Here is a 16,008-nt window from a genome sequence, read left to right as displayed (position 1 = left end):
TGGGGCGCTGCTTAGGTTATGACTCTGTAACCTTCATAAATGAGATTTATGCTCCTGCGGTGGAGACCCCACAGGCGCCCTTGCCCCGTTCACCATTCGAGGACACAGTAAGAAGGTGCCAGTTATGAAGTAGGAAGAGGGACCCTACCAGAAGGAACCATGCTGGCACCTCGATCTGGGACTTCCCGGCCTCCAGAGCTGTGAGAAATCAATTTTCGTTGTTTATAAGCCATGCCGTCGGTAGTGTTTTGTTAAAGCAGCCCAATCGAGCTAAGGCAGAATTGATTATACTCGGCATCAAAATCACTACAAACTGCCTGGCTTATGTAAGTCACGATTTTATTCAATTTATATGCATTCGTTTTAACACCGAACTAAACCTTTGAGGTTTATTATTATCACTTCCATTAAAAGACATTAAGATGAAGGGGAAAAATTGACTAAGTTGTGACATTGGTCGGGATGTAAGGTACTGTATTTGATCAAGCGGAATGAGAAAGAAACATAATTAAAGGTCAGCAAATAATACAAGTATTTTGATACTGGCCGTAAAGCATTTGGAATACTTAGAAATTAGGGATATTAAAAATAGTTTAAGTGATCACCACATAAAACCTGTACTACATCAAAGATATAATACTTCACTGTACATAAAATTACAAAGTTTCTTCTTGAAAAATATCAGTCAATTGTGATTAATGAGAGAGGAAGTTGGCTTTAATTACCATCCAGATACAGTAATTTTTTTAAATTCTAAATAAATTGTGCATGATGTATCTATTCAAACATTCAGTTGAATTGTATATTATCGTAAATGTAAAAATCAATACTAGGCTTGAGTAATTTTTAAATCATCAGATATCAAATAGTCGTCTCAGCTACTGAACTCCGCTGTAACAATATGAAAAAACCCACAGACAGCGGAGGAAACAAGGAAGCATGGCCGTCTTCCAATAAACTGCTGACAAAAACAGACGGCGGGGCGGATTCAGCCAAGAGGCCGAGGTTGCCGAGCCCTGGGAGTTGGACTAATGAACCAGGGGCAGGTGATAAATGCGGGTACGTTATCCCATCACATCGTAATAAGATGTTTACACAAAGGCCCAGGGAAGGGTCAGCAGTTGATCTGAAGATCCTCGCTGTTAATTTTGCTGTGTTTACCAACAGCGGTGCAGAGGCCCTTTATTTATTCATTACGTCATTCACTCAGACGACGTTCATGGTTGTGCCTCTTGAGTTTCATTTATTTTCATTTGTTATATATTGTAAGACTGGCAGCTGTAATATATGTTCTAGAGTTGTACTTAGATTATTCAGTGTTTGGTTAAGAACCTAGGACGCCTACCTCTCTGGGTGTGCACTGAAGAGGGGAGAGAGACATGAAGCCTCATCGCACTTAGGACGGCTAGACGACTAGATTTAACATAGAGAAGATAAAATACAGGCTCAGCTGGCCCTGCCGGATAATTCACTTCAGTGTAAAAGGAAGTCAGTTTAATACTAGATCCTCACAGCCCCCAGAATATTTACTTTGCCTCTAGCACTCTAACTTCCTAAGATTCATTACTCGTCACTCCTGCCTTTTCTTCTCCTGCCCATTTCTCTCCCTCTCTGTGTGTCCAGCCGCATTCATTCACCTCGCATCCTGCCTTTGAGGGAGAAAGTTACTCACAAAATCCAAATTTGGGGGGGGGGGGTTTGTAATGTCAGTTTAACAATTTTATTTTCTGAATAAAGTTAATTTACAGTGATAGATGATAGATGAACAGGACACCTAGAGCTCAGGTGTATGGAGCCCTGTCCCAGTCTCCTGAAGGGTTGTGTGTATGGCGATTAAGAGCAGGGACTTTGGGGGGACAGGGATGGGTTCAATATCAGATCCATCCCTTGCTGCTTTACGATACTTTTAGGTTGTCTGACATTGTCTTATTTTCCAAGCATGCAAAGTGAGATAACAATAGAATGTGACCTACAGAGATGTTGTGAAAATTAAATGATACAACCCAAGTCAAATGCTTACCATGGTGCTTCACATGCATGAATACATCCTCACTATTAATAAGTTTTAGTCATGAGTAAGCACCTAATTAAGAGTATAAAAACATTAATGTTATGAGTCCAGAATGTATATGCTAGAAACATTTTGAAAAGAGAACATGCACAAAAACCCTTTTGTCATTGCCAAAAATGAGTAATTATGCATTTTTAAAACACAATTTCTTTTTTAAGAACTGTTTTTATTGATTTTAGAGAGAAAGGGAGAGGGAGAGAAACATCATCGATCTGCTGCCTCCTGCTCTGACCCGTGACCTCCTGGTTCATGGGGCGATGCTCAACCACTGAGCCACACCAGCCACACAGCTTCTAATCGTAGATCTTCCTTTCAGTTTTGTGCAACGAAATGGAGCTAGAGAAAGTCAGGGAACGAGTATAATTGAAGGTTTGCTGAGCTCCCCCTCAGTGGAAACAGTTTGACTCTGGAGCTTCCAGCGACCCTCTCGCTGGAGCAACATAAAGGAATGTGGGTGGCTTAGGACTGGGGCTCCATCCCAGCCCTCTGTGGTCATTGTCACCTCCTGGTTCTCAATGATCATGAATTACATCAGAAGTGAAAAACAACGCCTAGGGCATCGAGAGAGAGGAGAAATGGAGGGATTACTTCTGGTTCTGCTCTCGCTGCTTTCATTCCAGTGTGAGAGGCGGGGGTGGGGACACTAAGAGTTTGAGTGCATCAGGGCAACAGGACAGATTAAAAACATGAAGCACTTTGTGTCCTCATGGGCATGTGCTGCACAAACGAGGTAGAGCAGAGGAAGCCGGGGCTCCCCTTAGTCTTAGACGCTGCTCCGGCCCTTCATCCGGAAAGGCCTGAGTAGGTTTCCTTTGCCTCTGGACGCATGAGCACAGGGGTCCTCCCCAGGGCTAGGGCTGCAGACAGATGACAAGCCTCTCCCGGACAGATCCACAGCCTGAAACTGGATGCAAAACCCGGGCAGGTATTCATGCTGGCATCGCTCTGCGCATAAATCCACACTTTAACATAGAAACTCAAAAGAGGTTATAACACACACATACACACAGCCACCTAAAAGGCTTGAATGCCTGCAAGATACTATTTAGCAGTCATGGGATATGCATAGAATCGTGGGAAAATATAAGTGGAAGGAACATTAATAGTCAAGTAATTACTCAACCTCTGACTTTAGAGATGGGGATATTGGGAATCAAAGACGCTAAAGGACTGGCCAATGATTACAATGAGTAATTTTTAAGTGGTAGGTTCAGGTACAAAAGCCATGTTCTCTCTCTCCATTCAAATACCTTCACATTGCATATTTACATATGATTATTATCTGACTATAGCATGTTCCTAAAATACATCGGGCACTATTTTCCGTACTAAATGCGTTATATAATTTAATTCTTTAGTGCTGAGCAACACGATTGGTTTTATTAATTGGGGAGTTTGAGTAAGCAGCTTGTTGGGAGCAGATAAAAAATTCAAAAATTCCAAAACTCCAACCACATTGCGCCCTAATGTTCCTGGCCATGTCGGTCACCCTTCTACAGAAAATCTAGTGCATTTTTTTCTGGGTTTGTTTGCTTGCTTGCTCTTTAAAGCAGTTTTTTACAGTGCTGAGCATGAAGCCAACTCTCAGCAGAGCCTCATCAGTTGAGTGATTTTTGAGATCGTGGTGGTGATGACATTAGTGATTTGGTGGCCACTCAGACTGTGAAGTGAAGGAAAATGTACCCTGGAAATATTGACCTCTCATTAAAAACTGTATCCTGCATAAAGAGAGCCAACAAGATGCGAACAATATCCATCAAGTTCCCACGCAGAATTAGATTTAGGAAAGGCTTCTAAAAGCAATAAGCCTTGGGAAGATCGACTTGCCCCTCGGGGTATTAGCCCTGATGCACAGACAGAATCAAACTGTAAATACACTCCTCTGACTGCTCTTGGCCACGCGTCTCACTATGTTTAGGCTCAGTCATTGATTTCTTTTTTAAAGAACCTTTACTATATACTTCCTTTCTTAATTACTGTTAAAGGCATGATCACAGTGTGATCATCAAAGCTGAGCAAACAGCCCTTTGAATAAACACAGGATGGGATTCTGAATTACAGAATGGGAACCATTTGAGCAGTGCCAGCAGGCAGTCTTTCCCGAGCATCAATGAGCTTGATGAAAAAACAGAGGGCTCCCGCTGGAGCGTGATAGTGGGTATAGAGTAACAGATGAGCAAGAGAGAGATTGAAGGGAAGACCTGAGGACTAATGTCTGAAAATACTAACACAAAGAATAAGTCCTGGGTGTTGCATGAGCCGAATGACCCAAAAGACACTATTTCAAGAAAACATTTCTAACTACTTCCCTTTGAAGGACTTGAGTTGCAACACTGAGATGTCGTCTTTCACCTTTTTTGCACCCTGCTTTGTAGTAGGCAGAGCACTTGGGCTCAAACAAGGCCACAATTATTATCGTTGTATATGTCCCCTGGCTTTGAGAACCCTTGGCAATAGGTGTCTCTTCAACCTTAGTCAGGCGCTGTCTATTTCATTTTGAGGAACTTTTTTGACATCTACTGTTGCAGAAAACTATCCAGCTTTGCTCTTAAATCAGACTTGCACCAGGCTTTCATTCCATGACCTTATCAAGATCATGTCCCTATGGCTCCAAGGTAAGAATTTCTTAATCAAGGTTATGCAATCATTGAGGGAATGCAAATTGAGTGATCAGATCAATAGTACTATAGATGAGTCAGTTTTATCAATTAATTGATAAAATCAGCCAGGCTGCTTAAAGAGTCCTTCTTTAATCTTCAGTATTCTACAGCACTTTCATTACCATAGACATTTATCTAAGATCTCTTGGGTGGAAGCATGCAACTAGAGTTGCTTTGGAGGTTGGGGTTAGGATTCCAAGATTTCTCTTGACCCCCTGGGATTCTATATTTTAAAATCTGACTCTAATATGCAGCATCTTACATTTTGCTGACCACTGTACTACCTTTAGGTTGTGATTGAGCTTCTCCAGTTTAGCAGGATAGATAATTATCTGATCTCCACTTTTTCCAGTTATTTGGATGCAGAAAATAAGAGCTTCTTCTAGCAAAGTTATAAATTTGCTGTATGTACCTTCTACATGTACAGGTGCCTTGGCTGGGACCGGGTCTTATCTCCCTTGTAGGCAGCAAAAACCAACACATTTTATAGTTGTCCTCAGTTTTCCAAGGGGCCAACTGAGTGAGCACATAGTATGGGTTCTTGGAGACAATGCACAGAAATTTCTTTCTTTGCTCATATTTCTATTATATAACAGACTATTAGCTATCATATTGAGGTCAGGAAATCCTCAGTCTGCACCTCACCTACTCAACTTCTAGTGTAATGGGAAATGTTTAATAACCAATCCTCAAAACACTGAAAAAAATCCCTGAAGTGTAACAGTCATCATATAGTTTATACCATGGAAACAGATGAGTCATTTCAAACTACTAACATGGAGACTTGGAAAGAGATGAGCGTAATCATAGAACATCACTGCCCTTGTACCATTATCTGGCATAAATATGATGTGGTTTGAGAACAATGATGTTATCACCTCAAAGGTTTACCTTCGTATATTCATATAAGAAAATCTTGCTCAGCATACATCCTTGCACTACCTTTTTATCTCTGGGCCATGGATTTTAAAGGTGTCTTAGTGCCATATAAGTTCTGTTTACTGGTTTAGTCTCTATCAGCTCTGTAACACAACAGAGAACCTGAATAGGGAAAACGCTTATAACAATTCTAGGCTGATTGATGTTTGCCATGACAGTATCAAAGGCTCAGATCCATGCAATCAATTTTCTTTATGCTATTAGTCACGACCTCCCCTTTGAAATTATTGCCTGCCATCTGTTATTTCATTAAGTATTAAATCTTCGTCTCTGAGCAGCAAGCCAATTTGCCTTAGTGACTTTACCAAAAAGAAGAAAACGCATTATAAATTCATTTATGAGGGATGTAATTGCTTAAACTCAGTATTCTTTTAAATTCCACATAAAAAGTGAATATATGCATGGGAAGGACACTGCAATCAAGATATGGATGTCATTAGCTGTGCAAACAGCCCCTCAAAAGGCCATTCACAGCTTAAGCGCCACATTATCCCAGTATGTGTCTGCTGCAAACCTTGCCCAGTAAAGATGAGGATCTGTTCATGATAATGAAGCAGGAGCTTTATTAATAATTTCACAAGGTGATAAATTATTGCCATTCACATCTGTCACGAAACTGCTTTTGGATCGTACTTCTCTGTCTGCTGGCTGATGGTTTTGTTTATAATTGATCCCTCTATATTACCATTGATCTGATCACTCCATTTGCATCTCCTAATTGATTTCATAACCTCTATCAAGAAATACCTACCTTGGAGCACATAAGGACATGATCTTGATAAGGTCATGACAGTCTGCAGGACAAGTAATATCTTTTGCATTAAACTTTTTCTAATATATTCACAGTTTTCATTGAGACATCATTTACTCTCAGGAAAAAATAATGACTTGTACTGTCCTCACTTTCTGGCCAAGGACAGGATTTCCTAACCAAGGGTGACTTATAACCAAAGTTCTCCTAAGTAGTCAAGGTCGAATGCACAGGAGTTTACCAAAACTAATAGTTAGTGTTCCAAACGTTGAAAATGATGATATGGGAACTCAAGAAATACTTAAGCCCAGGCAGACAGGCCGTTTACAGACAAAAATGTAGGAACTGAGTTAAGCTGTTATTAGAAATAACGACGGATGGGAATGGCATGAGTGAGTCAAAGGTCCAGCCTTTGAAGAGGTGTTGGGAGTTAGATATGTATTAGATCAGAAGCTCAGAATTCAGATCAGAGTTGAAACAGACATTTCAAACGGGACCACATGGTGGTGAAAGAAGGCTTGCAAATCCAATTCAGACAGTGGGTCTCCTTATTAGAATGTAAGTTTTCAGGAAAATTAACTGAAAATTGGGAAACCAACACAGAATCTCAGTGTCAGCACTAGAATGCATAATCTAGGAGCAGTTCAGCAGAGAGGATTACCACATCCTGGAGGAGTCCTCCAGCACAAGGGCTGCGATTGGCTGAAGGAGTTACCAGAGATGTTTATCACCTATTTCAAACCTGGGTGGGCCTTACACTTAGGGGCAGAGCTGAGAGTGTACAAATGTCAGTTATGGGACTAGCAATTTTGGTGCAAAAGCAAAGGCTGGGGAGATGAGAAAGGGCATTATTCTGACTATACTAGTTTTCAGTACTGGTGATTATTGAATATGGCATATGGATTGTGTTTCCAAAACAATAAAACACTGGAAATCAACTTTCTTCTCTAACTTCCCTAAATGCAAGTTCCTGGAGCTGCTGTTGGTACTCCCAGAGCTCTCTAAATACAGAGATTGCTGTATCTCAATCCAATTCTAGGGTATTGTCCAGGAATCTATATTTTTTAAGATTCTGGTATATCTCCAGTTTTGAAAGCTACTGTAAAAAGTCAAATCACAGTGGTACTTAATGAGGAAGAATTCAGATAGAAAGATTAAGAGGCTGAAAATGTATCAGTATCTTAGTAAGGAATGCATTCCCAGAAAACACACACTCAGGAGGTGACCTGTAACAAGGGAGAGAAGAGGGAAGCAGTGTAAAGAGCAGAAAGGAAAAAAGTCAAGAGAGCTTTAAAACCTAGTACCATGTGATTTATATTCACTAAGGCAGCGATTTCCAACCGATGTGCCACAAGTATTTTTAAAGCATGCACTGGCTATTTAGTCAGGGGCACTGACCTCTTTTCCCTTAGACTGTAAAATAAAAAAGTGACAATAACCAACAACAGTAGCCATCCAGTGTGAATGCCTTGTCTTGAACCATAAATATATAGGTTACGTAACAGAGCTGCATCTCACTGGTCACGTCGCATAATAAGATAGCTTCTGATTGGTTAATTCTTGGTGCTAGAAATCTTTATATAAAAGTATAGGCACCTGATTTTTTAACAAGTCACTTTGGAGCAAAAAGGGTAGGCAATTACCATTATTTTTTTGGTAAATCAAAATTATTGTACCTTTTTTTTTTGTAAGATCAGTGTGTCACAGACTTTTAGATGAAAAGGGTTGAAAATCGCCTAAGGAGATGGAAAATGATTTCACTTTTTCAAGTAAGAATAGGAAGTCCACAGCTTTCTGGAACCCTGGTGTTAGAGGATATTTAAGCCACGAAATTACATAAATAAAATTACAAAAATTATTAAAACGTAAAGGACAGTAAGGGAGATAGCTTCTAGGTAGTGTATACTCGTCATGATATCTATGTATAGTCAGACTTAATGAAAAGCAAGAGGCAGATGTACAAAAATAAAATAAGCTATTTTATATTCAGGCATCACCTTCAAGGCCCTGAGATGTGGGGGAAATTCCTGAGTTTAATGAGAGTGAAGTCAAGTACCTACGGCAATGGAAGTCTCCACTCAGGACCAGTAGGCGGTCGGCAGACAGGCAGCGACGTGAGACGCTCATGGAAGTCAGAAGGGTCACTCTCTTCATCAGCAGCGTGGATCCCTACTCTGACGATACACAGGAGGTAGGTCTCAGGGGGCAAGGCGGAGCTGGAATAGAACAGTTTTGTTCTGAGAATTGTTCTCCAGAGACAAAGGGCCCTTTGAGCAGGTGGTGTTTGCATGCCTTTAATGGGGTTTGTTTTAGGGATCCCTTAAATCTCTGTTCTTCTGAGAAAGCCATTTGTACTTCTTTGAGTGTCTGAGATAACCAGAGGAGATGGGGTCACGTGGACTCTCTCAAAAAAGCTTGAAACTCACTTTCCCTAGATTCAAATTTGATTTCAAAAGTCCCACAGGAGGGTCTAATATTTTGTTTTCCAACACATTCCCCAGCAAGACTCAATTTAGAAAGCACAGCAGCCAAACACTGTTCTTGACAGATGACACCATTTAGACATAGCTAAAACATCATAACAGAATTAAGCATCAGAGAAATGTTCTGGACATTCATTTATAAAGAGGGAACATTTTAAAAATCAAAATTTGGACGTCCTTCAGAAGAGTGACTAATGACTGAGAAAAACATATGAGTAAGTACAAAGTGTCGAAGTAGTTTTATAATTAGGAATTGGCAAGGGTCACTCAACCCCGCAAAAAGAATCTTGGAAGAATTCGATAGGAAAGAGTCTGGAACTAAAAATTTGTGGAAGAAACTGGCAGGGGAAAAAGCAAGCTTCACAGGCGAGGGCGGGTACACTGAAGTTAACTGCTCCTGCAAAGAGAAAATTGAAAATTCAGGAAAGGCCTTTAGCATCACCGTTGCCAGACGTGTCCACAGGGTGACGAAGACCACAGGGTTGGGGAGGAGTGCGTGAGAGGGGAAGGAACCCGGCAGTCGTAGGGAACTGGAGGTTGGGGGGCAGGCGGATCAGCAGAAACGTTACGGGTGTGTGATGTAAGGAAAAAGTAACTCGTTGGTACCCATACCAAGGCTACGGGTGCCATGTCAGCAAACAGGACAAACGCATGTCTAGCACCTGCATGTTACAGTCGTGTTTTCAGGCTCACCTTGACTGTGGATTCCATTCATCATTCATTTATTAATCCCTGTGTCACGAATAGTCTCTGCCCAGCCCATACACACGCCCACGGGAAGGTTTTGGTAAAGATCATGAAAGGCTGGTAAGCTGCCTGGTGGAAGAGGTACGTGGGCCCAGGCACCTGGGGGTGATGCGGGCAGCGAGGGGCTGACTCCTGCCCTGCCAGGTCTGCAGCGGGGACGTGCATGGGGCTGGGGAGATGGGTGTCTTGGTGGTGGGGGTCAGGGACTCAGAAACACCTTCTCCAGTGCTTGGAAACCCAGTGACAAAGGAAAGAAAGAAAATGATCCCTTTCCCGTGTCCTCTGTTGAAAGCGCTTAGAGTGCACAGGGTGGGGCAAAAGTAGGTTCACAGTTGTGAGTATGCAAAACACCGTTTATTCTTGAATGATTAATTACTGTATTATTTTCCTTACAACCAAGTGTGAACCTACTTCTGCCCCACCCTGCACTTTTTAACGTTTCCCACCGTCCCTGAGAGCATACCTTCCTGAAAGACGAAAGGGGCTACTCTCTAGCCACACACACTGCCTGCTTCTCCCCGGGGCTCAGCGCGCAGGCTCCACAGCTCTGATGTCCGGGGGAAGTAAAGACAGTATTGCATGTGGAAATAAACCATGTTCACATAATATAATTGCTGGACTCATGCTCTGAGCCACAGAATTGGGGCGAATGACCCGCTTAAGAGGGAGAGGTCCTTTCCAGGCAGCACTCCTGGCCTGCAGGGCAGAGACGCTCAAGGAGGGAGAGAAGCGCGGCGAAGCACCTTTTCCAGCAGCTTCAAGGGAGCAGCTTAACTCCAAGTGCGAGAACTCCTTACGTGAGTCTCAATGCGACTTTGATGAGAAATTCTATTTTGGCATCGGTGTGTGGCTACGGCTATAGCGATTATTAAGCAATTTTTGGTGTAATTGACTTAACTATGTTACTTATACACATTAATTATATAATCATTAAAATTTTGTTATTCCTATTACTAACGCTTTACTATAAAATCAATACATAATTTCTTCACCTCCAAAATGATTTGGGATAAATTAGAGGTTTGTATTTTATGAGATGCATATTATGAACAAATGTAGCGTAGAAAACTAATCTCTGTTTACTTCTCACTTTCACTTTAGAGATCTGAAAAAAATGACACATCCAAAAACTAAATAATCAGGGTCTTCTTATACCCTGACAAGATTTCCATCTTATTTTATTATATCTTTTTAGTAAATAAAAAGTCTGCTTTTATTACATAAATTATCTTTTTTTATTAAATAAAAATGTCAGTGCATTGGCAATATATTTAAATTATAACTAGTAGTTTCTAAAGATCGACTTCAGATTTATTCCTTTTTTAAGCTCAGGTCTGGTGTTTGGATTTAAACCAGGGGTTATAATTATTTTCTGTGAAGCAATGCTTATTTCCATTACTTCTACATAGTGGATTTTCCTGTCAGGCAGAGAGATATCAAGAAAAAGAAAAGTACTTGCAATAAATAACTTCATTCAAAGACAAAATACCTTAGGACGATTTAGATTCCATCCTGCCATGCTCAGTAAGAAAAAATACTATCAAAACTATGAAACACTAAATTCTATGAAACCTCATGGGAACCCTGAAAAAATGACCTTTCAGAACATTTAGACACAGCAAGGAGAAACCGACGGGTTATTATTGCCTGCATTCTTCGGGAAATGTTTCTGCTGTGTTTTCTTCGAGGCTGCATTTTTTGGATGGATACTCTTAAGCTCACTTAAGTGTTCATAAGTTTACTCTGTAATGAAGCATATACTTCCCACAATCTATTTAGGGTGCTATTTTCTCTGAGTATATTATTATAAATTATATGTTTAAGTTGGATACATATTTGCACTTTATACGTTATAATCTGCTAACAACAGTTAAGTTTATGATTACTAATAAAGAGGATTGGATTAGATAACGTATACTCTTTAAAAATAAAATAAAGTATACTTATAACTTCAGGGTGTTTATCAAGAATTAGTATGGGGAGGTGAAATGAATCAGGACTTTATATTACCTACCAAATCTACATATAGGTAATCTTTTGTGTTTGTGAACCACAGATATCACTCATGCTTGTCTTATACGTGTCTGTCAGGCTGCATCCTTACTGGTGTTCGAAGAAGGTACTAATAATTCATGCCTCTCCAGGAAAGGGCCAGTCCTATCAGACGTACCCACAATCAGCAAATCCGACCAATCCCAGTTTCTATTTCCTGGCCCTGTGACATTCGCTTTCCCTCCTGTGCTGTATACGCCCTATGAACACAGATATGGACAGACGCGCACACACCCTCCACAGACCCTGTGGTGAGAAAATGACATTCACCTTCACAGTGAAGGTGCATGTCACGAACGCAAGGCCACTACCCAAGCAGCACATGCATGAAGCCGGCTAGAGCCTGCTCTCCAGGAAATAAATTTTTATTATTTATTCATTTATCTCTTATAAATCTGTTTGGTTTTTTTCTTTATTGTTGAAAATACTACAGGTGTCCCTGAGGCCTGAGCTGGGAGAAGGTGACTCCTTCCTGGGAGCCCGGCCTCCCCGAGGCCTGCGCTGGGAAAATCACAACAAAACAAACTCCAAAAAGGACCAGCAGCAGCAACAACTCCGGGCTCAATACACTTGGGGAAGAAAATATCTGAGAGGATGTGTCGGCGGCAGGATGGCAATAAAGAAACAACCTAAAGGGAGTTATTGGTCGGAAGGGAAATTATCCTCGACGGAAGCCCAGACACGCAGAAAGAGATGAAGAAAAGCTAAGAGTGGGGACCAGGGCCCAGGCGGGGAGGGGAGACCAGGGAGAGGGAGCGTGCCGGCTCGGGCTGACGCTCCATGGCGGGCTGGTTGGTTGGCGTCCATCCTCTGAACTTTTAAAGTTTCATTTTTCATATGTAGCTACATGTTTTATGATCTGAATTATTTTTTTTAAAGACCATTTAATATTAAGACAACTGTCAGAATTTTTCCAAAAAGGTTACTTTGGTCTGTGTAATTCGCTAAACCTTTTCAGATAACTGTTTGAGGGGGCCGATGGTTGAACAGAGGTGGGGCCATGTTTTGGGGTTTTTCTCTTTGTTTCATTTTGTGTTTTCCCCAGCAGGCTATTTTTCCATCTATTCAGAAACAGGCCGCCTACTTGCAATAGAAATAAGCTAATTAGATATGAAGGTGTTACGGTATTTGCCGGAAGAGAGGAACCAGGGCGATTCTGCAGACGAATGTGCGAAAGAGAGTTCACTGTGACAGGACGTCCTCCCGGAGGCGGCAGGCAGAGCTGAGGGCCTACAGCAGCACCGCGGCTGTCACCGAGGGACCTAGAAGCAGCGGGACACCCCTCCCCCGGAGCGATCCTCTGAAATGATGGGGTTTCCTCTGAGAAGATAAATCCCTGCTCTCACTGGAGGGTTAATCAGCAGGTTAGACCCTGGTACAGTGCACACGAATTACAGGGGGCACCTAGCTTTTACTGCAAATGACAGCATCTCGGGGCGGTGGACTAAGGGTTAGAGTGTAGGGTGGGAGGAGTGGAAGGAGAGAGAGAGAGACAGTGACAGAGGTGGACAGACAGGCTGCGGGGGTGGGCGTCCTGACTCTCTGCTGGTTAAAGTATAGAAAGTCAGGGAGAGGGCAACTCACTGTAACAGAACCTTATTCAGCAATGACTGCAGTCACATCAATTGCCAAGAAAATGTGTTTAAAAATGTAAAGATGTAAATGGGTATATTTGGTTCAAAGAGGGCCTAAGACAGACACTATCTAACAGCATATTGTGAATATCTATGCTTTTCTATAGAATCAGAACTTTCAAACTAATGCTGCCCTGGCCGGTGTGGCTCCGTGGGTTGGGTGTCATCCTCTGCACGAAAAGGTTGCCGGTTGGATTCCACGTCAGGGCACATGCCTGGGTTTGGGCTCAATCCCCAGTGGGGGGTGTGCAAGGGGCAGCTGATTGAAGTTTGACTCTCACATCGATGTTTCTCTTCCCCCATCCCCCTTCCTCTCTCCGTAAAAATAAGAATTTAAAAAAATCTTTAAAACTAATATAAGCTTGACTTAACTTGTACAGGAATGTTCATAACACCATTATTTAAAAGAGCCAAAGAATGGAAGAAATCCAGTGCCCATCGAGTGACGAATGCACAGCACCACACGTTACATCTAAGGGAGCCTTACTCAGCAGTGAAAAGAAATGAAGGGCTGACCCACTACAGCATGGATTCCCTGGAAATTGTATGCTTTCATTTATAGTAAACAGCCAGTTTAGGCAAATCTGTAGAGTTAGCAAATAAACTCGTGGTGGCCAGGGGCTGAGGGGAAAGAGGAGTGACTTTGAATGGACATGGAGGTTTAACATGTTTTGGGGGGAAGGGAGTCAATAAAAATATTCTCAAATGAAAGATTGTTGATAGTCAATTCTTCCAATATATTTAAACCTTTGAAATATACACTTCCAAAGGGTGCATTTCATAGTGTGTGAGTTGCATCTCAGTAAAGCTAATATAAATATAAAGGAGGGATTTAAAAGACACTCGCCATGTATATGAAATATATAGAGAAAATAATTATAGAGAAATCAAAGAGTTAGGTCCAGAACAAGGATACAGTTACATCTGTGAACTGGCAATGATGCCACCTCCAATGGCGAAAAGCACTGTTTGTGACAAGCAAAGGCCCGGGCTTCTATTTCCAGCAACGGCTGGGAGGGAACTGGGATGAATTCTACAAACATGAGAAGGGTGTTTTGAAATATCAGATCCTTAAAACCACTGAAGAATTTTCAAAACACTTAAGAAACTGTCAAGCTAAGAAATGAAACAGAATCAAAATTGGTAAGTTAGGGACCAGGATTCCGAAACCACTTTTGCCAGGAGGATAACGGTTAATTCAGACAAACTGGGGGGTTCCCTTTTAGCTTTTCTACAAAAAGAAGAGAGAATGGTTGAAAATGAAAAAGCCTGATCACATCAGGTGCTGGTCAGAATATATGGGGACAAGAATATCTCTGGTGGATGTGAAAATTGGTAAAGTCGCCCAGGAAACTAATTATAGAGAAGTCAAGAGTTATAGCTCTGTATGATACTATCGATGAACCTAACAAACATAATTATGAGAAAAAGACCTGAGCACATGAAAACTGCACGTGTGTGTTTAGTGTTACGTGCATAGTTGGTGAAACCAACGGAAAAGGGAAATCAAGCCCACATTTAAACAGTGTAGGAGAGGAGGGCTGCCTGTGTCAAAAGATAATTCAGAGGGTTTCACTTTTTGTGACTATTTTACTGCGTGAGAGACAAACTGTTCCCAAACAGGGAGATTTCAAAACCAGAAGTGGTCAGGAAGCCACTGTCAGCGTCCCTGCTCAGTTTATGAGGCACAACTTGGAAAGACCTTGCTTTGAGAATCATACTGAAAACATCCCTTTTAGGGAAGTTGGGTATAACCTTACCGGTAGCCGATCGGCTATGAAGTCTAAGGTCACCTTGACATGGAGAAGACTTAAGTTTCGTTTAAGGTCAGAATCAGCATTTTAGGGAAGTCAGGAGAGTTTAAGTTTCCATTACGGGGCTGTGCGTGTTTAGTCTTGAGGTCTGTTCAAACCATGCCCTGATTTTGGGTTCTGTTTAATACTCCTGCGATACGGGAGAGTTGAGCCACAAGCAACAATGCCACCTGTGTTGAAAAGAACACCGCAGGCCCCAAATGGCATCACTGTACTGAAGCCCATGATACCAAACCTGGATTTAATACCTGACATATTGCTGTTCCCACGCGCCCCAGAAATGTGATCATCAACCAGTCTGGAATTTTCTTATTTTCAATTTTTTTCTTGATTTTGAGAGAGGGAGCAAGGAAAGGAGAGGGAGGGAGAGGGGGGAGAGAGAGAGAGAACTTGGCTTTCGGGATGATGCTCTAACCAGCTGAGTCACCCAGCCAGGGCCTGGAGTTTTTTAGTCAAGCACCAGGAAGGTAATCTGTCACAAGGGCCCACTCCATCACCAAAGGAAAAAGAGGCCCCTGCTGTCCCCTCCCCTACAAAAAGGTGACTGTGAAGGCCTGGCCTAAAAACAATCCTTTATTTTCTTTTGCTAATAGCTCCCCTGCCTCAGCCATCCTCCTATGAAAAGCTTCCAATCTGTACAACCCCTCAGAGTGCCCTTCTAGTTACTAGATGAGCTGCTGCCTGATTCATGAAATGCTTAATAAAACCAATTAGATCTTGCCCTGGCCTGTGTGGTTCAGTGGTTAGAGCGTCAGCTTTCACACCAAAGGATCTCAGTGCGATTCCCTGTCAAGAGCATGTGCCTGGGTTTCAGGTTCCATCCTGGGTCCTCCCCCCGTCCAACCCCCAAGCCCCCC

The 16,008-nt window shown here is 42.0% G+C and overlaps 1 long non-coding RNA gene across 3 annotated transcripts in view; it reads left to right on the top strand.

Annotated features, from left to right (window-relative positions):
• LOC308562679 overlaps positions 1-14,045 on the top strand; it is a 94,771-nt gene extending 80,726 nt beyond the window's left edge. For 2 of the 3 annotated variants that reach the window (XR_013999645.1, XR_013999646.1), the window contains exons 2-6: positions 8,412-8,612; positions 9,652-9,732; positions 10,334-10,448; positions 12,137-13,067; positions 13,718-14,045. This is a non-coding gene — a long non-coding RNA (uncharacterized lncRNA). Of the gene's footprint in view, positions 1-8,411; positions 8,613-9,651; positions 10,449-12,136; positions 13,068-13,444; positions 13,520-13,717 lie in introns of all 3 variants that reach the window. The other variant, XR_013999647.1, reaches the window with a different exon arrangement.
• The last annotated feature ends 1,963 nt before the right edge of the window (positions 14,046-16,008 follow it).

Source organism: Miniopterus schreibersii, assembly GCF_964146895.1.
Source record: "Miniopterus schreibersii genome assembly, chromosome: 10".
In the NCBI taxonomy this organism is placed as follows: Eukaryota; Metazoa; Chordata; class Mammalia; order Chiroptera; family Miniopteridae; genus Miniopterus; species Miniopterus schreibersii.
This window is presented reverse-complemented; position numbering and strand designations above follow the sequence as displayed.